This window comes from Pteronotus mesoamericanus, unplaced genomic scaffold, assembly GCF_021234165.1.
Source record: "Pteronotus mesoamericanus isolate MK-2021 breed Mesoamerican mustached bat unplaced genomic scaffold, CSHL_Meso_final contig_52, whole genome shotgun sequence".
In the NCBI taxonomy this organism is placed as follows: domain Eukaryota; kingdom Metazoa; phylum Chordata; class Mammalia; order Chiroptera; family Mormoopidae; genus Pteronotus; species Pteronotus mesoamericanus.
This window is the reverse complement of record NW_026555189.1, coordinates 18,518,116-18,541,374: the sequence shown is the minus strand read 5'-3', so window position 1 is coordinate 18,541,374 and position 23,259 is coordinate 18,518,116.

The window sequence follows — 23,259 nt, the reverse complement described above, 5'->3', positions numbered from 1 at the left end:
TCAATCCCGGGCCTCGGTGGTTGGGTGGGAGCGGAGGGACTGAGCAAAAAAGGAAAAAAGAGAAAAACTCATGGACGCGGACACCAGTGCAGTGATTGCCGGGGCGGGGGGCGGGGGGGGGGGGCGGAGGGAAGCTGGAGGAGGGTAAAGAGGGTATAAACGGTGCTGGACAAAGACTTGACTCTTGACTTGGGCGGTGGACACGCAATACAACATACAGAGGATGTGTTATGGAATCGTGTACCTGAAACCTGTTTGAACTTTGTTACCCAGTGTCATCCCCATAAATTCGATAGGAAGGAGTGGAAAAGCACACAGACAATGTCTTAGTTTGGATTTTCCCAGAGACAGAGGCTGAAAAAGATGTAAATACAAGGAATTTATCTGAGAAGTAAAATAAACACTGGTAAAGGAGGTGGAGGGTGAAATAGAAAAAGCAGAGGCAATAAAGAGCGTATCATTATGCCCCTTTCCACAGGTAACTCGAACTTGATTCTGATAGGAAACCCTGGGACTTGGTGCAAAACACAAGCTTCGCCGTGATCTCACTCAAGCGGCCGGCAAGGTAGTTGGGTCATTTATATACCAATTCCAGTCCGTGAGAGGGGGCTCCTGGGGTGCGGAAGACTACATTCCAGACCCTTGTAATTTGATCTGCCAGGCAGAGAGCAGCGGGGGCACAGAACTCCTCAGGAAATGAAATGCGGGCATTGTGCTGCTAGGCTCCCAAGTGCTAGGAGCCAAGAGCGCTGTAGGGGGCACCCGCAACAGCGACTGCAGCCCGTGCAGTAAGCGCCGGGCTGTTCACCGGCCGGGCACCCCCTCCGTGAGATCGTCCCTCCGACGTAGGACAGCTCACTTCTAATTATTTATATTTTGGAGTTTCTATTCATAGAAACTGTGCACTACAAGAAACGTACTCTGGAAAATTCGATCGCCGACTCCCATATTTCTGGGCGTATCTAATGAGACCTAATGAATCCTGAGCTTCGATTCCCGGAGAGAGCGAGAAGCTCGAAGGCTGTGTTAACGTGTCCAAAAGTGCTGGCCCTTCAGAAAATCCCCAAAGCTTGGAGAAATCACGGAGCGGGCCGGTGTCCCTGCCACCACGGACATCTCAAGCGGTTTATTTTTAAAGTCGGCGTTGTGTGAATTCATTGATTAAACTGTCCACCGTAAAGGGACTTGCCTTTTTTCTTTTTACGTGTCTTCTTTAAAAGGTCCCGGTTTTCTCTATGATAAGCAAAGAAACCTTTCACATTTCAGAACCTGAGTTATTGAATGACATTTGAACAATTTTAATCTCTTCTTTGTGAGAATGGTGGCGGGGGGAGCAGCAGTATTGTATACATTTACATTTTAAATTGTGTAATCATGTTATTATCTGAAACTAATACCATGCTGTTAAAATTTAGATAAAGTGTCCTGTAATGCATACAAAATGTTCATTTGTTGAAGGCCATTAAGTTAATTTCCTGGCAACAAGATTAAATGCAAGGCATTTACATAATCATTAGTCGTGAGGTGTAGAAAAGATAATTAAATATTCCACCACATTAATTCATATTTAATTAACTATGCTTTAGTGATCCTTCTGTCTGAATATTAATATTGTGTAAATAAACAATTAGAATGCATACTGATTTTATTACAGGTTTATTCTTAAAATTAAATAAAAGATGCAATTATTAATTTAATTATATCTAATTTTGAATCCTAATCATGTTAATAAAATTTAAACAGGCCTATCATGGACCTCAGTGACAACAGCTTCATATTTTATATTCCCAACTGCAGTGTACCTGCTAGATTAAAAATATATTTATTTAGCTTATGCTAATACTTATTTTCATGATATTCCACTTTGTGGTTCCTTTAACTAAGGATTGATACTGCACATTAAAAAATGAAATTTAGTTATTACTGTGCACTAAACCTCCTTTAGTCTCAGCCACATTCACCTGAGACATGTGATATTTCTGGGAAATGACTTTATCACAGAGAAGACTAACAATTAAGCAACCCCAGAAAAGGTCCAGTTCATGGATGCTGTAGCTAAAGTTTATAGCCAATGAAGAGCCTACTAGGAGATAAAATTTCTGAGGTTTTAAGAGTTTTTTTTTTTAAATTTTCCCATGTAGTATTAGGGTATTGGGGAAACTCTTCTGAAGATAACTAGACATTAATTAGTAGGAACAAGAACCTAAGTGTTTCCTAGTCTTAGATACCACATATTTCTGGAGGGCACAGATTTTAGTAAAATGAAATTCTGACAATATGTGCACTGTATCTTTAAGTATTCTTGCCTTTATTTGCCTGGACAATTTGGGAGCCAGGAAATCAAGAGTTTAGGTCTTCAGTAAGCATCCTCAGTAAGAGAAGAAATTAAATATGATGTGAAAAAAAAAGGAGATTGATCTTTCTGAATCATGAGAATATAATCTTTGTAGAATATAAAGTTACATTAAAACATCACTAAGCAACAGTAATATTTTCCTATCAGGAGAAGTTATTTTATATTAAAGTGTAACATCCTAAGCAAAAAATGTTGGCGTATTCAATATGAAATATTTGGGCAAATGATTCCATTCCAATTTTAACTGCTTAAATGGAATTTTCAGAGGAGAGGATGAGTTTCACTAGCATATACTTCCTAATGGAAACATTTGTTTCTCGAATTATAGGAGGGGGAATAATAAGGTTGCTTTTGTTTCTCTGTAAAGCTGTAGGGACTTTTATATTTACAATAAGACATGGTTGGTGTTCCCCTGGGCTGGCCAAAATATATTCCCTCCTGGTTTGTGAAAATAACTGTTTCTAAGGGTTGGAAATCATTCTGCTTGTGTGGGAAATTCATGCTTCCACATGTTTCAGCCCAAAGAATGCGAACATCATGTGGAAGGGGGACTACGGTGCCCACTTTCACAGGCCAAGTTCTGAAACGCCTGGAACAGCCCATACCTCATAAATCCTAGGACTTTGCAGGCGCTATTCTTTATTAATGTTCTTGCCCCTCCGTCAACGCTTTTTATGTGAGAATCACACTGTTGTCCTCCCTTACGCAGCTTACTGTCCCTAGAGATGTTTGGGTTGATGGTTCACCCAGGTAATCATGACGTTTGCTCATTCATTCCACAAATGTTTTTGAATACCCACTTTTCTGGTTTCTGACACTACCAGGGGAAATAAGCTTCATAACTTTAGGAAGCATATATAAATTCCTGTGGAGGGGACATATAATAAATGGGTATCCAAATAAAAAATACCAGACCTATAATAAACAGGTATACATATAAATATTTATGGACTCTCCTTCTCAGTTACTAAGAAGACCCCTCCCGCCCCCCCGCCCCCGCCACCATCGAGGGTGGGATAAATATTTAGGCTGATCATATGTTGAGCAGCAATTTCAGGGGGCACATTTTCCCTTACAAGAGGAAGTTTGCTTTTCCTAAGCCCTCGCTTGATTGGAGGCTAATACCTCTCTTACCAAGGCAACACTGTAAACCTGAAATTACAGGAAACTGAGTGACGGAGCATTTCACTGTTGCGGATGATGAGGCCCCGCCCACAGGGCCTGGGGCAGGTTCCAGTGTCCTCTCAGGGGGCCTCGTACTCCCCCTACAATGCGCGGATCGCGAAAAAGAAATAATTCAAAACATGTCTTAGCTAACACTTCTCCTTTCTTCTGTTTGAAATGTTAATTTCACTTTTGAAGTTTTTCTTTTTTGTTTGAGAGAAGTAAGTAGTTTCTCTTGTTTCGTTGTCGAAGACATACGAGTAGCACTGGGTGAAAGTCTTGCCTATGACAAAGAATGGCGTTCCGAATTGAAAACCAGCAAAGATAAAAAAAAAAGCATCAGCAATATAGCTAAGTGCTTCATCCTTCCTTTCTATCTTTTTAAAATTGCGTCTTTTTGATAAGGGCTAAATTAAGCTACTTTGCAAGTAAAATTATAGTTCTAGGAAAATCAAATCTCAAAACTCTCAGATAGGTATTTGTGTTTTTTATTTTATTTATATAGTCTTACATACTTATGTTACATGTCTGTTATATATATCTGTTACATGTGTTTATTATATTTTAAGTTTATTATTACTGTCATAAAATGCTTTAGATTAAAATGGCAGTGAATTCACTAAATATTAAAAGCTAGACATAAAATTTAAAAATCTCAACTGCTGTACAATCTATGGAGCTAATGCTAGGAAACTTCCTAGTAGATAGTAGATCTTAGAACAATTCTGCAGTCCTGGTAAGCATAAGAAATAAAACTTCTAATTTAATCATTAATTTAACCAAGAGCTAGCAACCAATGGTTGTGTTGTCTTCTAAAGCTTCTACTAAAGTGATATTCTAATCATTTCCTTGGTGATCTTTATCCTGTTACAGTTTACATAAGGGTGACTGGGGCTGAGATCAAATGAGCCATTTGTGTTAAAATATCTTGTATATCCTTGCAACTTGCTGAACCTGCTTTGTGGCAATATTTGGATTATTTTATTACCTCTGACAAGGAACTGAAACAGCTTAAGTAATTTTTCCTTTGTGTCTCAGTTTCCATAGTGATACAATGTGTAAATTGAACTGGTTTAACAAGTTTTTTATCTGGTAAATGAAGTTATTTGATTTCACCCCTTTGGTTTGATCATCACGTTAAGATGCTGATGCTGCATTCATGTGTAAGTGCATATTCACGTGTGTGCATATGTTACCATCATAACGGTGGAACAATTTTTGAATATTTTCAGAGTTACAGTTTACTGAATTTATTTTTTCCAGATTTTTTTCTTTTCTTTTTTTTTTTTTTTTTACCAGAATATCTCTAACACAGCCTGGAAATGAATGATGCTACTGAGGTTACTAGTTTCCCATACATGCCTGTAATTAGGGGAAAAAGTAAAGGGGGAGCTGTCTTCCAAATGACTTCCACTGAATAGGGACTAGATGTCTGAATAAGTGGCAACCCCTTCTGCATGGAGCGTCCTAATTTAACAAACACCTGGCACTAATATCAGTCTGCTGTTTGTTTGATCTACTTGCCCTCAAATGGTCAAGTAGCAAATCAAGGAAACAGAACATGATTAATTGTGAGCGGAAAGGGGGATGCATGGATGATTTCACAAAAGGTTTACCACCTGAGGGGAGTCTCGAAGGATGAGTAGGCATTCCAGCCTGTGGCAATTCAAGAGCCTTGAGGAAAATGGAAACTCCTTAGCCTGGGTTCTTCCTCGAGCCCTTAGAAAGCACCCTGATATTAAAGGAGGAGAGTAGAAGTCTGGAGGAAGCATTCTGGTAATGATTTTCTCTCCTCTCAATTCTTCCATGGTTTGGCACGATTATTTCCAGAAAGGAAACCTCAGATATGACCATATCTTAATGTTATTGTCCTAACATTTAGCCTCTAGAGTTAGATTATCTTCTAAAGAGATTATTCTCTTCTCTGGTTGTTCCGTGCCAAGTTATCTACAGAGATGATGGTTACAATTAACCAGGGACATGGAAGGACAAGCAAATAAACAGCAACAGCAACAACCTACTTTCCAAGATGCCCACTGAGCCACAAAAGAGAAGGAAAGATTTTTCTGATGAGTGATTACATCTTGTAAACTGGAAACTTGCTGTTCTTAAAAATTCACATGGATTCCATATTTCAGCTTGACTATTAATGAGAATAAGATAAATTCTGTAAAATTGCCTTGCTCCCTGAGAGATGTCCGTGCAGCCTGTACGCTGAGGCTGAGTTTATTCTCTTTGGAAGGGCTAATGGATGGTGCTAAACTCCTTCAATGTCCACAGAGATTTGATGACACTAATTGAACTGAAAGCATGATTAAAACATTTTAAGGTAACATATCCATGCAAATGTAAGAATAATAAAAATAAAATGAAATAAATCACAGAATGCAGGATAGTGCCAAGCTTTCCTGATTCATGGTAGAAATGCTCTTTAAAAAGTTCATGGACTTTTATTTTTTACATAAACAAGAAAATTTGACATTAACATTCCCCAACACAATCCAAATCTCTACTTTGTATCCTGACTTAGGGGGAAGATGTTTCTGGTATATTTTACTCCTGCTTTTAATCTTGGATTAAGTTAAGTTTACCATTTACTATGGTAAAGAGGTGACTGGTGAGTAGGATAGGGTGGTGTCATGATGTTATGATTAATCTTCTTTGTCCTTTATAAGCAGAGGTTACTTGAAAATTGATTATGCATAATTTTTTTTAATGGATGGAGGTCATAATCGAAATAGATCTAAAATAATTGTTCTAGTAAAATCTCATGGTCACAGTGGTGTCAATTTACTAGTCAGCCACACTGCTCTCTTTCAAATTGTCTCCCTTTGAACATATTTAACGACGTACTACATATTTTCTATAGCTGGTAAATTTGGAAACATATTCTTATTTAGCTCCGAGTAATTCAGAAAGGGAAGTTGTTCAGGTGGATAAGGGAGAGGAATTTAGGGTGGTGGAAAGGACTTGGCTTCGCTCCAAGACAAATCATTCTTTACCTGCAGCCTGTACAAATGCCGTTGACTTGAGTGAGGGTTTCACAGCCTCTTCCCCTTCCTCCTTTCTCTTTCCTCTGTCCTCTTCCCTCTCTTTTTCCTTCCTTCCTTCCCTCATTTCTTCATTCTTCTTCCCCTTACTCCTCTTTTCTTTATTCTTTCTTATTACTTTCTTCTTTCTCTACGATGATTTTCTTTTCTCTCCTTTTAGAAAGTTACATTAATTTACTCTGCGACCCTCCATTTTGCCTTATACCCAACTGCATGTTTGTGTCTGAGTTTGTTTGTGTGTAGGTGGTGGCGGGGGTTGGGGGGTGGGGACAGCAGTGGTGAGGGTCTTCCATTCTTTTCAGATCTCATTGTGAGTGATTTTGTTTTCAGGACAGTTCTGATGTCCCTGATCTATTGAATGGCTGTGATTTCTCATGTATATTGAATGGATAAGTCAGTATCCATTAAGATATTGATGATACTAAAAAAAATATAAGTATGTGTTTCTTTACTTACTCATTTATTCATGATCTCTCATTAAGCAGATGCCCCATGCTAGGGAAATAATAATCAAGAAGCCATTTTCTAAGTCTACAAGGAACTTAAGTTGCGTTAGGAAAGGCCATCATAATAGAGCGTGATCCATATCTAAGTGTCAAGGATGCACAGAAGGACCATAGGGCCACATAAATGCCTACACACCTGAGGGAGAAGCCATGTGGAGGTGGAAACTCTATTTCTAACTCAGATTCAGCCTGACTTCGTTCTGAGGGTGATATCAAAGCTAAGACATGGAAAATGAGTTGGTAAGTAGAGTTCGCATTCTCTAGAGAAAAAAAAAAGAGCTTCAGGGAAACCTCAGACTTGACCCCAGGGAAACATGATTGAGGGGAAAAAGGAATCTGGGTAGAAAATGCAAAAGATGCATAGCTTCGTGAGAAAATCGAGCTGTTTTCTTAGGTTGGATGTGGGTGGGAGCAACATGGAACTTCTATGTCTTTCCTTCCCATATTTGATCTTGCTTTTTAAAATCCTTATCCAAAGATATGTTTATTGATTTTAGACAGAAAAGGGAGAGAGAAAGAGAGACATTGGTGTGAGAGACATGCAGTGATTGGTTGCCTCTTGTATGCACCCCAGCTGGGGATCAAACCCACAACCTAGGTACATACCCTGACTAGAGATCAAACCTGCAAACTTTTTGGTGTATGGTAGGATGCTTTAATCAACTGAGCCATCCGACCAGGGCCGTATTTATTCTTGTAATTAGCAAACATTGTTGAATGGGTTGTTAACTCTAATGCACCAGTGAGTTATGCCACCCAGTGCCCATGGGCGGCCACAGGGAAAATCAAAGCGTCCATGGGACTGGCCACACGGGCCTGGGGACAGGACTGAGCAGAGCAGGGCTTTGGAAGCCTTGCCAAATCCACCCCAACTCCTCCTTCAGAGAAGGCCAAGGAAAGCGTGAGTGTCAGAAAACAAAGCAACAGCGATGGTAGCCAATGCTTTGACCACAGGACCAGGGGAAGCCTGTGGACGCTTGCTGGGCATCTCTAGCACAGAGGTAGTTCAGGGGGCCAAAGCCAGCTGGCAGGCAGGCTGGATGGCTCTTAGGAAAGAGGCACAGAGATTCCAGTGCAGAAAATCCATATCCAGGGTAGGGGACGTTGAACTCCATTTTCACTCATTTGCTGTAGGTCCACAATGGTCTACCTATATGCAGTGTGGCGTTAGAGATGATAGGAGAGTGGTTACAGCTGGAACCGAGGGGGATTTGTGAAACCGCCATAGGCACCTGCACTGTAATACAGTCACAAAATAATATGTATAATGCCAAGAAGTTAGTTCTAATTCATCTCTACTATTATGTCATCCTGTGTGCTAGACTCCAGGTGCCAATGAGAAGCTGGTGTCTAAATCCCTACCACCACCACCACCGTAATAATGATAAATAGTATCAATATTAACTTTTCCTACCCTACTTTTTATAGATGTATCCTCACATGTATGATGAGGATAGTAACAAGACCTTTGAGAGTGATGGCGTCAGGGATTTGTCCATCACCTCGGAGAGTAGCTGTTAGAGGTAGGGTCTAACTCTAAGGCTGCTTTATTCAGATCTTCAGCCCTTAACAGAGAGTACAATGTAATTGTCCTGCACCATTACTCGATCACATAATGTCATTTCCCCCCCCCAAAGTATCACCTCACTTTCATACTTTTTAAATATTTTAACACATGTGAATCCTGGAGCCAGTTAGCTGATAGAAAACCCATAAGAATATTAAAACTGTGGCCTGAATTGATTACAGCCATTGGGCTGCAATTTGTTCAGTTAAAAAAATACATAAATTCAGACAGACTTTTTCTTTGATTTTCTTTTGAAAATCAATAATTTTGTTCTAGGCCGTTAAGTTATTCAAATAAATCTCAGATTATCTGATGCCCAAGAATAGTTCTCTGCCCTCTGAGGTACATTCTGAACATATTGACTATTTGGCTTCAGGGTTAAAAAAAAGTGAATTACCTCCTTGTTTCTTCAATAGTTATCACCCTTCTTCATCTCTGTTTGCATTTCTGCGTGTTTCCTGAGGCAAGCAAGCAAACAAAAAAATTACTTGTGTATAGTAATTACAGATTATGACTGATAAAAATAAATGGAGCCTTTAGGTTGAGCCCATTCTCTTCTTGTAGGTGAAATTATGTAGAAAGGTTAGGATTAAAGTGCAAAATACTTTGCACATTAATTTAAAAGAATACATTTACTATATCCAATTACTTCCATTGGACTTCTGACTAGCAGTTTCAAACAGTATGAAATGCATTCTCATTTCCAATTCTGTCATTAAATGTTTTCTTACATTGAGCCAACTTAGCGTCAACTCTCTAAGAATTGTCAACGTGTAACTGAGCCTAGCCTTCTATCTCTACTTTCCTTACAATCTACCTAAAACGAGTCTTCTGCACTCACTGTCTACTCTTTCTTACCCAGACGCGCCCCAACTTCCTGTATTCTGGCCTCTTACATATTCATTCTGGCCCTAACACCACCCTCGCTGATGTCATTGATGATCTCCTCTTGGTATAGTTCAGTGAATGATTCTCAGTCTTTGGCTCAGCTGACCTCACTGTGGCCTTCGACTTGGATTTCTCTCGATTGCATAACATTTTCTGATCTGTGCTTCTTTAACACACGCCTCTCTTCTCCTGTGGTTCTCTTCTTATCTTTGACAGTGCATTTTGAGACTTATCCATAGATTTCTCCTCCCCCTACTTGCCTTGTATGAAATCCTTATCGTTTTCCCCATGTCCAGCTTCTCAACTTTCCCTACGTACTCTTTCCAGGAGGCAATTGCACCCCCTCACATTGTGTGTTGATAGTGAAATGCAACAACTCTCAAGTACGCATTTCCAAAGCAGGCTTCTCCCCTGTAGGCCAGTTGCTTCTTACTTGTCTCTGCCCACTTAACATCATTTGTAGCACCTGCAAAACCGGCTCTTCCGAGATGAGTTTATGGCAACTTCCAAGTAACAACAGGAATGATACTATGCATTCTTCCCTTTTCCTTACTAGCATGTGCACTAAGTACAGTCAATGTGTCCTTCTAAAATTTTTTATATGCAACCATTTGTCTTTAGACTTGTGCATTTTAAAAAGTTTTAATGATTATTTTTTTGCATGAACTGTTGTATCTAACTCATCTCCATTTTTTGGCCAGGTCACCCTCAAATTCACCTCCACATAACTATAAAAATTAAAAACAAATGTTAAAATATTTCATATTGTCACACAGATTTCAACCACTCACTGGTAATCCCATGCTGATCTGATAGACTCCTAGTTTCATTGTATGTTGCAAAAGGCCCTTCATGATCTGATGCTTGAATAAGTCTTCATCATATTGCCACTCATGCTCTAGAAGGCTGAAGAAAAATGAATTATTTGCAGGTCTTTGAACATACTATTTTTCCCCTCACTTACTTGCATCTGGTCATCCAATAGATGGAAATAATTGGCCATCCAATCGATGGAAAGAAGCATTTATCCATTGCCCCTCAGCCTCCATCAAGTACGGTCCCATAGGGGTTACTCCCTGCCCATCTGGATTGCTCATATGTTTGAGTGCCATGCGCATTTGCCCCAGAATGCCACCCGAAGGTGTCACGGAGGGTGCAGAGGTTGCTGATAAACAAGGAGCAGGAATAAAAATTTTGTAGTGTAGGCCTGAGTGAGTTGCTGGCATAGTCTACCTGGGTCTGGCGGGCCACCCAGCAGTGGCCAGGATAACAGGCCAAGCTGAGAACACTTGAAGTGCTGTACAAGAAGTTGTCTATACACCCATCTTCGCCTTTCAGGCATCAACTCACTTTCCATATCTTCATCATAGCTGCCTCTTGGCTTTCCCTCACTGTGCTACCATAGCACTCCCTGGCTTCTGTGGCCAATGTCACACTGTATCGTAGCCATGCATGTGATCCCCTATCTCCTATGCTGTGAGCTGCTTGAGTAAAATGAGGTCTCCACACTTCTTTTGATATCTCCTGTTCATGTTGGTGTTTGGGAATAGGCACAGGTCTATTTTATTTAACTGCCGCCTAAGTATGCTATCACACGGGTGTGTTACAGTATATTTATTCATCCCTAGGTAAGATGCATGTTAGCTTTTTCTGTATTTCATTGTTTCAAACAATGCTGCTATGAATACTCTATGATGAAGCAAGTGCGTTTTCTAGCTCTTGACAGAGTATAAATACTCATAATTAGGGAAGCCTTCTCAGTGCTTATGGTTAGCTAGACATTTTCCTGATCTTATACTGGGTCTTCTTATATATCTATTAAGTTGCTGCCCTTCCTTCTTAGTAACTATAAAATTTAAATTACTGATCACATTGCGCTATTTATAATTTTAATCTGCTTAAATATTTCTTAATCCTTTTGCCTATTTTGAAAAGCACGGTAGCTGTAACCATGATAATAAAACACATCCCCCTTTGTTCAAAGACCAGCTTATGTCTTTGCATTAATTTCCTTTCTTCCCTTTCACAGATAATTAATAGAAGAGACTGGAAAGTACTTAACTTTACTTCAACCTATTTGAAGTTTATTACCCTTGTGACTCATACATCACAACCACCAAAAATGGATAAATTGTAAAATCTACCAGAGTAAATCTTCCCTTCAAGGGCTAGAAATTGCCTAACAGTACACTTCCAGTCTGCCCTCTCTAATAACTCTCTTTCCCACAGAGCAAACAGCTCCTAGCACATTACAAATGCTGCACTATTGTTCTTACTGGCTTGCGCCTCCAACTTTCATTTCTGATGGGCTTCCGGTTGCTGCACTCAGACTCCGTCCGTGCCCTCACTTCGTGCCATCAACATGAAGCGTTCTGTTTTGACAGGTCGTCATTTCAGAAAATGGGGATTTGAGTCATGGGACAGAGATCTGTATCTCGACCGAGCTGCATTTAAAAGGAAAATAAAGTCAGAATGCACTAGAACACTGCTTATTTAGCAAACTTCCTAAGTTCAGTGAATTGTTAAATAGACTTTCCACTGGTAAGACTATGCAACATTCTCGTCTTTGTTATGCTCTGTCCCAGCTCCTGTCTCTTTCCATCTCCACTTGGGTTGTTGCCCATATTTTCTGGATAATATCTTGCTTCTAATCAGCCTTTTCACTGGAGCCTCAGAGAGGAGATGCTTTGTTCCCGAAGCACACGCTAGCCAATCTTGCCTAATGAGCAAGCCACCGCTCCCTTGAATTTTTTGGTGAGAGATTGAAACGTTGTTTAACTTCTCTCCTGAAGTCTCTTGAAATCAAATTCCACTTACTAATTTCATAGCTCTCCAAATAATTTAATCTCTATTCCAAATAATTCAGTCTACTCAAATTCATCTGTGTTTGATGGTGTCTATTATCATTATCACTGTTTTTTTATTTTTTTATTTTTCCTGGGTTATTCTTTTCCTCAGTCTTTCAATGGTTCGATTTGTCCTTCGGACAAATTTTTGATAAGGTTCATAAAGTCTTTTATTTTCTGGCTCTTCCAGCCTCACCTTTTGTCAGTCTTCTCTCTCTGCACTCTTTTTCCAGTCTGGAACAACCCCCTTTTCCCCGCCACTACCCTCACCCCTAGTACACACAATTTACCACCTTTATTTGGCTCACTTTCTCTTAAATTCAGGTCTCCACTTGGGTGCCCGAGGAGGCCCGCTCTTCTCTCCAGGCTGAGACCTGTCCCCTGTACCTCTTGGGGACGCTGTACTTCCTCCACAGTAGCTGTTATTTCGCTGTAGTTTGCAGTGCATAGTGGCTCTTCATTACCGCGCTGAAGCGTGAGCTTTGACTCTGTCCGTCTCATTCCCGTGCGCTCCTGATGGCCAAGCCCCTCGCGTACAAGGAGCACAGCTGCGCATTGCATCGAGCTGCACTCCCCGTGCTGAGGAAGCCTGTCCCCCTTTCTCTAAATGCTTTCCCATCCCGGTTCAAGTCCTATCTCTTCCATGAAGCCTTCTGTGTGGTTTTATCCCACACGAAGTCACACGCTTTTTCCCCTTCATTGTGTTACTACCTGAGTATTGTTTTCAAGTATAGTCTTTGAAAAGGAAGACTATTTTGAGTAAATTATTTATGGTATGCAGCAGAGGCTTAGCTTGAGCCACACGCTATGTTTGGGTAAGTGTGAATAAGGAAAAGGTCTGACCCCAGGGCATTCAGAACCCAATAAGGACAACATGTAAACAGATAAATAGATAGCGATAGTTTTAAAATTTTAAAGCTGCGTGGACATTTCATGTGCTAAAAGAATATGACTGCTAAAAATGCTTTAACACATGAAAGGCATAGAAAATGTCTTTGAAGCAATAAAGTGAAATTATGGGAAACATAATTATCTACATTTACTGTCAACCCTGGTCAAATGAAGTAAAGTTCCAAAGAATAATTCTATTTAGAATTCCTATATTTGTTTCCACAATCAATAAGGAAGAAAGGAAGTCCCATTGTTTTTTACTCATCTCTTTTTAAAAAAACTTATTTCTCCTCTATTACACTATTCTTAGTTTTATTTCTAATTTGCCACTCAAAGTTCCACTTCTTCAAGCCTCTGGTTGTACCGCGCGCGCGCGCGCACACACACACACACAGAGTTCGATTACCTAAACCATTCACCCAATTAAATTCTTCCCCATTTTTTATATATCTTTTATCATCATGGTCTGATAAAAAAATATGTGGACATCAAAAATAGTGACATTCTTAGTATTTTACTTGTTATCTAAGATTGTGCTAAATGTCTTGGTAGATAAGTTTATGATGTTTTAGAAAGTTCCTTTAATTTTCAGTGATATGTTGAATCTAAATAGAGAGAAAATTTCTGCTATTTAATAAGCACTGGGATAGTTACAAGAGAAAAATGTAAAATAAAGGGCTTTCTGAGCTAATGAGGAAAAAAGAGGTGGCATCTAAGCCAACAGAAAGGTAAAAAACCCATTTATGTGACATCGACTCTATTTAAAGAAAACCTAATTATATATTATGAATATTCACCCTCTCATCTTATCCTGCACATGTGAAATTGCTCATAGTTTTATTTATTTATTCCCCACTTTGTTCTAAAAAGGATTTAAGATAGCTTATGAGGATATTTAAAGTACATCAAAGCAGCATAATTGGAAATAGGTAAGAAAGTAGAAAAATAACAAGAGCAGGAATTTAAAGTCAAACTAGAAATAAAACAAAATACAAATATACTTTAATAGAAGTTTTATACACTTACTCTTGTTTCTAAGAATTTCAGCAGCCTATGTTCAAGGAATTTGGTAGGTCATGGCATCGACACTCTTCAGGATATCAAAACAAATGAACTGTTTAGGAAGAGATGATCAGAAGAGTTGGGATATTCTTGGGAGGTCTCAGGAAAGGCAACGTATGATATAATGAACAACATTCTCAATGATGTTGTCGACAACTTTGAAGTGGCCATGGTGAGTTCCATAAAACAGTTCCCTGTAGCATTTGGCTGCATAGACTGATGGCATCGTATTAAATTTCAGTGTAAGAGTACTATTCCGCTCTGCATCAGGACATAGTGATGGAAGAGATATATGATATAGTCCAATATGTCACTTTATGCCAGTTTGGCTGAAATATTTGTATAGATTTTAGGATATTGAGTGTAATAAGTTGTTATCATGTCCTTTATCTAATCCTTGAATAAATATTATTTCAAAGTTACTGTTGCCCATTGTTTATGAAAATTTGGCTGAGATTTCTTTGCTAAAGAAATCAAGACCCATCTAACCTAACAGATATTCTAATTAACAAGTCCAAAAAGAAGAGATAATTACCTAAAAGGCCCTCACACCTACTCTGGTTGTGGAAATATATACAAAGCTATAAACACTTTGCAATGACTTGTAACAATTTAACAAATAGGAAGAGGAGAACAAACATGTTGAAGGATAATAGGGGAAATATGAGTAGAACTACTAAAAAAACGGTGATTTATAATATTATATTTACTTAGGGGTACATATATAAAATAACACATTTTCACCCCTCTCCCCCCAGTAACTCTACAGGTAAAATATAGCCCTTCAGGTTTGTTTTGGGTATTGTCATGCTTTTATTTATGTACTGTCTAGTTGTCGTGTGGAAGGTGGAAATTTAGGCAGGGTCTGGCCAGATTTAGCAATGTCAGAACTATGTTTTACTTCCATCCCTGAAATTAGTTCACTTAATTATGTTGTATCTCAATTTTACCATGTAACGATCACTCTAGTATAGTTCCCCATTAAGAAAGTTTTAAGACTGTATTGTTAATTTGATCAAGTTATTGGCATTACAAAAGATTCTCACCTGAATTAAAGCATAGTGCAAAAGAGACTTCTAAAAAGCATCCATCCTGCTATCGAGTTGCCTACCAATATTCCATCATTAAAAGGCATAAAGGGGGAGAGACTTTCCCTCAGACATAACAACCAGCTTTTTCTACCAGAACAAGGCCTACCATTCTTTGCATCTTCTCTGGCTAAAAAGTCGTCCCTTCTTGTTAGTGGTTATCAGTCCGGAAGGATGGTTGGAAAGGCAGGGCTTAACGGATTATCCACGAGGCCTAAACCAGTGACGGGTGGGGGGGGCGGGGGGGCTCTGTTTCCTGATGCTTATCTGGCCAATCGCGGGAGCCCTGACATTAAGTAATTCCCCCTCTGCTCTCTGAGAGTCAGTACCCTCCATGGAACATCACAGATTGAACTGAATGTTTGTTTTCCAATGTGACAAACGGTCTGATATTAGCTATAAAGGTTCATCACAGGAAAAGGACTTGGAGAAGACACTCATTTAATTAGATATTTATTTCACATTAGGCATTTTCATAATGATCTAAACTTAACAGTGATCATTGAATAAGATAGAAATATAGCCATTTTATAAATTAGAGAACAAGAAACTTTTTAGCTCTGAGCATCAAAACCATGCAGCTAGGGAGTGCTGAGCCGGATTCCAACTCAGGTGTCCTGTTCTAAGCTCCCTACAGTTACCTTGGCATGTGCCGCCATTCACTCACCTCTTTTCTGTCAGAACCCAAAGCTCATGACAATGAAAACACTGAAATATCCTCAAATTTCATCACACTTCTAATTGTAGGTATTTGTTTGCTTAGAAAAGGAAGTTGACTATTAAAATTCTAATGATCAAGAAATGATAGTTATTAGATTAGGAAACATTATAATGTCACTCTAAATCATGTTTGGTACATTCTGATAATAGATAATGAATGATAATTTCGCTTGGAAAGAATTCAGTGCAACTCATCATTTAATGAAATGGCTCTCTCTCTGCGTGACATTTCATTACAAAACCGGAATCAAGGACTTGAGAATTTATTTTTCCTCCTATTATTCAAGAAACATTGGTAAATGCAGTTTTGTTTTCATTAGGAGGTCCTTAAACTACTGGGTATTATAAGATCTAATCTCTGGGATAATGTTTGCGTTAAAGAATCTATGTCAGGTCAACCCTTTGTCTCAGAGAATAAGAACAGAAAGCATAACTAAATGATCGTGAGGGTGGCAATAAAAGCTTTACTTGCTCATAGTTTCTCATTGCTGGTTTCTTTTCAATGAGTTCTCAAAATTTCAGAGCTAAAACTTCAGTGCAGAGACATTAGACAAACACGTGCTCACACATTCCAACTATGTTTATTTCCTTCCCAATAATTGGATAGAAGATAATAGATTACAGGAGGCATGCATTAGAATCTCTGTATTTCTGGTCAAAATGGGTCAGAGAAGTTTTTCTGGATAAATATCCTTAATTGAAGGAGCATGAGATGTGAGAGCCTCTCAGAATATATTCCACCCAGACCCCTGCTTGTACAGCCTACGCTGGTCTTTCTTGGCTAGAAATGTAATGGTGGGAGAACTCATTTGGCAGTTAAAGGCTATGTTGGACTAATTTACTGCCTATGTCTTTGAAGTAGATCTATTCACTTGGGGGCAGAAGGAAAAGAGGGTTCTACAAATGCAGGGTCTTGAATACTATGAACATATCTAAACATCTGTGTTTAAATGCAAAAAAATTCTGAAAGATTTTAAGTGTGGTACTATTTACTGCTGATGACCAGTCAGCTTAAGAGCCAAGAGAGACAAGTCAGCTGGTGATATTCCAGTTGTCACTCAGCCCTCTTTCCCTCATGTTTCCCTCCCTGGTGGGCTTGTTGTATCTGTCTTACACCATGGGAATATTATGATGGGTTCACAGTGCACTCTCCATAATGAGGAACCCCAGGGGAAAATCTTTCTCATCTTTTATGGCTGGAGAGCAACTCATCTCTCATTTTTTTATAAAGTATCATGAGTCCTAAATACAGTGAAAAGAAAAAAAATAGAGGAAAAGAAGTATGGTTGAAGATACTAAGTATAAAATGTATATATAAAAAAGGAAGCTCAAAACGTCTGAAAGTTTTATTAGGGGAGAGCTGTACACCATATACTGTCCACACATACAGCCTCACTGGAGCCTGGCTGTGTGATTTACTGCTGTAGGGACTCAGAGCAGAGTAAGATCGCATCTCTGGAAAAACAACAACCTTCATTTCTTCAGCAGATGTTTATTGAGCTTCTCCTGTGGGCCAGGCACTCTGCGATGGCTGGAGAGGATTACAGAGATATTTTTGAACTGGATTAGGTTTTTCTGCAGAAAGGACAGAGAGGCCATTTGCAGGCAGAAATTGATGTGCACGCCAAGTGAGGCAAGAGACAGAGAAGTGCTGTGGGCACTTAGGAGGGAGCTTGGGAGAATTAACAAAGGAGAGGATACAGTTCGGAACTCTGAAAGCGTGGGAGTGTGGTTAGCCGACAGGCTTGGGAGCCACCATAGCACTCCGGCCCAGCTGCGCCCCTCCGGGACAGCCCCCAGCCAGGCCTGGAATGTGTCGGGGACCAGAGCCAGGCCATTCCCGCCCAGGGCAGGAGTCCCCTTGGGCCATCCTTGTGCCAGGGCTTCTGCTCGGGCTGACCAAAACATGCTCAGAACAGCACCACCATCTGAGGCTCTGGTTCCACCTTTCCTTCTGCGCTCTGTCCTTCCATACTGTAATCTGAAGGCTCTCCTGGTCCATTCCCGCTCCCTCCCTTTTTTATATTTAAGGGGCATGGCCGCCCCCCCTCCAATTTCTTGGTGTCTGCTTTCTGGGAGACGCAAATGGACAGGAAAAGCTGTTTCGTATTTCGTCCTCAAAAACATGGCTTGTATAACCGGGATTATTCTTAATTGCATTATATTGATAAAGGAACAAACAAAAAGGAAGCTTAGCTGGTTTCCCCACTTTTACGAAGCTGGAAAATGATAGAAACAGGATTCAATCTCATTTCTGAATAAAGCATCCGTGTCCTTAAATATAACTTAGTGTTTAAAAGGAGCCTATCATGAATCTTTTTGTAGAGCGCAATATTATTTGAATTGCCATAATCACTTTAGATGTACTTACAAAAATTTATTTTTGTAAGTTTAGATTTGCACGTGTTGGGTTCAAAAGGACTCCTTATGGAAATATATATATATGTTTTTGTACTCGACTTGCATTTCTTTTTTAACAGAAGGGTCAGCGTGTGTCCTGGCAGGACTGCCATTATTTTCACCCATGCTCGGGTATCAGCTGCCCTCTGATGTCCAGGTTACAGGGAGTCACATGGGCGAGGTATTGCATGGGCTCTTCTTGCTCTGACAATTGCCCTTGTTAAGTACACCTATATTGCTTTTCCTTGGAAGCCTCTTCAGTCAGAGTCTTCCTGAATCGCTGACTCCTCCGCCTGACATTCAAGGCCTTATCTGCTGCCCAACTCCAGTCCTCAGCCTGTGTGACCCCCCCAGGCCTCTGGTCGTTCCTCAGACTCTCTTCTACCTCTGAGCACATAGTCTTTCTATCCAGATACACTATTTCTTCTCTCTCAAACCTTTGCATTATCAGCTCTCTCTCGTTACACATTTTAAGCTAGGTGAATCGGGGATGCAGGGGACCCAAAGAAAGTCCTCCCCGTGCCCCAAGTCCCAGTTAGACATAATTTGTACCAGAGGCCTTCACTGACTCGTTAAAGCTGGGGTGGTGGTGTTACTATTACCTCCATAGCCAAAGGGCATGTACTTACCATAGGAGACTCTTTTAAAGAGCGGAGGTGAGTCTAATCCACCACTTGGCACAGTAGAAGGTGGTCGGTGAGTGAATGTTAAAATGATTTGCATTGTAAAAATGTCTTATTTGTGTCACTAGATTTGAATCACTGGCAAACAGGAATTTCATCCTTTCATCTTTGAATCTCCTACCTCTCGACGGAGTCTTGCACATAGAGGCTGCTCAATCAATTCAGTTCAAGTAGGAACAGTACTATATATTGTTCAGTGTTATTACCACTTGTTGTAGACAGTGAAGTATAATGAGAAGAAAATATATAGTGAAGTTTCAGTATTATCTGTATCCATAAATTAAAATAGCCACAAAATATAAAGCATTGTTATCATTTTGTGTTAACGAATTTCACTTTGTTAAAGATTCCTATCCTTTGATGGCATAAACTACAAGTTGTCATGAATTTCATTCTTCTTCAGCCATTGGGTGTTAATAGTTACCTGAAGATTTTTTAAAAATATTTTATTTGTTTATTTTTAGAGAGAGAGGAAGGGAAGGGGATAGAAAGGAAGAGAAACATTGATGTTGCCTCTTGCATGCCCCCTACTGGGTACCCTTCCCGCAGCCCAGGCCTGTGCCCTGCCTGGGAATCAAACCAGCAACTCTTTGGTTCACAGGCCGGCACTCAACCCACTGAGCCGCATCAGCCAGGGCTGGTTACCTAAAGATTCTTGTTTCCATACCATTCATTGGAATTGAGCAGAGGAAATCACCCAGAATAACATTAACCTCTTGGATCTCTTTTAGTATCTCTACCCTTGGGGGCAAATGAATTCCCTGGAGTTGTTTGGAACTGGTCAAATTCTCTAAGAATTATAAATTCTCTGGACAACTTGTGTAAACACTTCTCTAAATAATAATTGTGCAGCACAGCAGTGAGCTGCGTGTATTTGTATGACATTTCTATCTTCGTGTATACATAGTATGTCCAGCCTTTGGGAAAGTGTTTGGTAAAATACAAATTTGTTGGAAAAAAATTAAAATATCACCCATCACTAGTCTTAAAAGAGAAACATTTAAAATAGCTGCAAGTCATACGTGGGATTATAATACACTTTGGGGCACAGTGTGTTTGCAGTCAGATGTGAAATCAGTGTACAGTGGGTCAAAACAAAGAATATTTCTCCCCTAGGCATTTCTAAAAAAGAGCAAAAAACCCCACTATATAACTCCAATGTCTCCAATGACCTAAATTCCCCAAGCAGTTCATATAAGATGAAAATTTAAAAAGAACAGTTTGGAGATCACTAGAGGGAACAGTGAAGGGGGAGGTAGAAGAGGGTAAAGGGGGAAAACGGTGGCAGAAGGAGACTTGGCCTGGGGTGGTGAACGCACAATACACTATCCAGATGATGGATTACAGAATTGTGTACCTGAAACCTGTATAATTTTATTAACCAATATCACCCCAATAAGTTCAATAAAAATAAAAAAAAATAACATGAGAGAGAACAGCATTTCATGATTCACTGATGTTTCTTGGGGGAGTCAGGCCGCAGAAACAGAATACAAACTTCACTCGAGGCTTGCTGTGTCTTTTGTCTCCGCACATTAACTTGTAGCAAGTTGCGCCATAAATGCAGTGACTTACGAGAAGCAAGGTGACACATTCCTTTTATAAAAGAAAGAAACTCTGTAAAGCTAGAACTGAGAATATAAAACCCAAGCACTCAGCAGATAAATTACAAGTCATTTATCAGTACTCGAGGACTTTATACAAGGAGAGGCTCCAAAGCTCATAAAGTTGGCTAGACCATTCCGGTGATCTATGGGACTGACCAACACCTTTCTGAACTCTGAGGATCATAAGTCAGGAGAACAACCAGAGAGGAAGCTCTGGGTCTGGCATGAGGGGAAAAAAAAAAAAAAACAGATGTAAAACAAAATTAAAACAGCAATGGTCATGGTGGTAAATTATTGTGCATCAGAGGTTTGTAGAATTAAATGAGACTGTCACTGGAGTGGAAGGATTTAAGTTTAAATGCCTTTTATATTTGTAGAAGCCGGAGGTTGACAGCGTGTCCTTGAATTCTCTTTAATTTTCCATAATGGCCTTCTAGACTTCCCTAATCTTCCCTCTGTGTAGTAATTAGAGTTGGCAAGGATGGAGGACCAGGAAAACCTCAAATCCAGCCAGTGCATAAAGTAATTATTGAGAATAGGTAGAAATAAGCTATCCCAAACTGGCCAGTTCTATATACAAATGGAGGATGGACTTTGATTTATTTTTTTTAAGGCCATCGGTCACAAGAAAGGATATTTATCCTCTAGTCATTTCTAAGAATACAAGCATTGTAGTTTATCTTCCTTGCCCTATAACTCCATACATCTGGGGAGAAAGGGCCAGCAGGCTTTATAAATCATCTGCTCCAAAAAAAAAACCAAAACAAAACCCTTTACTTCACTGATGGGAATACTGAGGCTCAGAGATCATAAGTGAGTTATGTGCTGAAAGTTAGAGTAGGCGTAGGCCAGGAACAGAGTCTAGGTGTCTATATGTCTCTATCAGGAAAAACTCTACAAGGTGAGTTGTTCGTTTTACTCTTCTTATCATCCAAAAGAGGAATTGACATGAACTGCAAAATTCCTGGCTATTTTCCAGAATATGATCATTTTCTTTTTCACTTAACTTTTTTTGAATGAATGAAGAAATTCCTTAGCTTCAAAAATATTTACTGGTGCCATGTAGGAAATTTATTAGTTCTAGGCTCTGGGTATATAGAGATGTACATGTCAAGGGTATTAACCAAAGAAAGGGAGTTTATTCCAATGCCACCTTATGGGGTTTAATTTTTCCATTTCCAATAGCTCACTTCTAACAGATGTTGCATGGACTCTTGTGTGCTAAATGGGAACCCTTGAGGTTTCCAGCATCCCGCTGGTTGCCAGAATGGTCTCAGGACTTTCTAGGGGGCACCAATAGATGTCTCATGAAGGTTGATAGATGTTTATACACAAAAGCTGATGTGTCTTTGGAAGAAAGGAGAAATGGGTTTTGATACTTTGCTGCCTCTTATAAGCTATGTGATTTTGGGCAAGCCACAGTATTTCCCTACATCTACCTTGGTTTGGTTAGGTAATGTTCTCCAGATAATCTCCATATCTAAAGAATAGTTGGGGACTCCCTGAAATTATCATTAAAAGTTGACTGAAAGATAAGAATACAACTAAAGGTGTTGAGCAGATGACATTTATACATTTAATTATTTCAGTAGGTATATAACAATAGTTGCATGTCCTTGAAATACAAGAACATATCACTGAGTAATTGCTCATTACATCATGGTGCTCATAGGCATCAAGGCCGGGGGTTTGCCTTTTATTGGCCACATGGGTGATGTTTCTGTATTGTTTCCTTGAATTGCTATACTGAAGAACATGGTTCCAATGCTGTTGTTCCAAGAAGGGCAAATTATTTAAACTATTAAGGGATCCTTAGACTGAAAATACAGACAGCTGAATTCTAGTATCACTCTGCTGGTCTACCGTGAGAGCTTGGGTAAATTACTTAAACTCATTGAAGCCCAGTTTCCACAATTGTAAAATGAGGTGCTTGTGCTAGATTTATTTCAACACCATTTCTCTCAGGCAGAGGACATGAGTTTACTTTGTTTTCTAGGGTATTCCTTCCTCTGCGCTGTGGGAATAAAATTTGGGTTTCATTTCCTTATGCCTAGTGCTTTGTTAGCACCCTGTGCAAAGTTGTGTTGGAGAATACTGTGAGATTCACTCCAGTGTAGGACACTCCCATCTAATTGTGATACTATTAGAGGTACTGGAATTGTGTGCCATGATTTTCAGGCATCACTGTTTTGGTATGATGATGGAAGCCATTATTCCTCTTTATTATATTTAGGGGAGCGTTGGGATGTGGGGGGAGTCTGGAGGGAATACCTGGGTTTTGTCTCAAGGTTCATCTTTTATTAGGCATCTACTGTCAATCAAACACTATACTTCGCTATTGTCTCTGAAAATGATATGCCTATTAAACTGTAATGTGGTATTAATTTAAGTATATCAATGAGAAACAGAAGTTAAGAGAAAAGAAGTAACG